Genomic DNA, 992 nt, shown 5'->3' on the forward strand with positions numbered 1-992 from the left:
TCCTGCTTTGAGACAAGGATGTGCTCTCTTTTCAGCGCTCTTCCAGGCAGTTTGCTGAAGGCCCCCCAGCTCCTCAGAAGAAATCCAGATCTATCAGCAGCTCAGCAGACCAGGTATGGTGGTCACAGCTGGGTTTGTGTACACCTGGCCACAGTTCCTGCCTGTTTCCAGGGCTGCTGGAACTCCTGTGTTCTGTCAGCACTGCTGCCACTGGTGTATTTGTCATTCCAGGCTAATGAATCCATAGTAGCAAAGACCACTGTGATGGTCCCCAACGATGGTGGCCCCATTGAAGCCATTTCTACCATCCAGACTGTGCCTTACCCTCGGAGGAGCCGCAGGAAGAGTGGTAGGTGCAACATCCCTGTCTGTCCTGACACGGCTACACAGGTTATCCTGCAATGTTCCTTATTCCTTCCAGGACCTGGGAGCTGCTTCTAATTTATGATGCCCATGTGTTTGGGGGCAGAGGGTGATTCCAGCCTCTTCCTCTTGTGTCTTCCAGGTCCTTTGCAGCCCTGGAACAGTGAGTCCAGCATAGGCAGTAAGCAGCTGGAGTCCAAGCAGGACACCGATGGCTCCAGCACCCCGCAGCACAATGGGGGAGTGAGGCTGCACGACTTTGTTTCAAAGACGGTGGGTCTAAGGCAGGAGGAGATGGAAAAGCCTCTCCTTCCATCTTGGAATGTGTGTGATAGGGGACTGCCAGCTGTGTCAAGGGAGGTTTAGGTTGGATATTGGGAAAAGGTTCTTCTCCCAGAGGGGGGTCATGCACTGAACAGGGGATGGGCATGGCCCCAAGGCTGCCAGAGCTCCAGGAGAGTTTGGACAATGCTCCCAGGGATGCACAGGGTGGGGTTGTTGGGGTGTCTGTGCAGGGCCAGGAGCTGCACTGATGATCTCTGTGGCTCTCTTCCAATTCAGGCTATTCCATGATTAGTCTCAGGTCAGTATGACCTGTACCAGTTACCTGCATGGATGAGAGACCTGTT

The 992-nt window shown here is 53.9% G+C and overlaps 1 protein-coding gene across 2 annotated transcripts in view; it reads left to right on the plus strand.

Moving 5' to 3' along the window:
• Positions 1-992, plus strand: part of RACGAP1 (Rac GTPase activating protein 1) — an 8,175-nt gene that overhangs the window by 3,549 nt on the left and 3,634 nt on the right. The gene's annotated exons all lie outside the window — the stretch shown is intronic.

This window comes from Geospiza fortis, unplaced genomic scaffold, assembly GCF_000277835.1.
Source record: "Geospiza fortis unplaced genomic scaffold, GeoFor_1.0 scaffold676, whole genome shotgun sequence".
Taxonomy (NCBI): Eukaryota; Metazoa; Chordata; class Aves; order Passeriformes; family Thraupidae; genus Geospiza; species Geospiza fortis.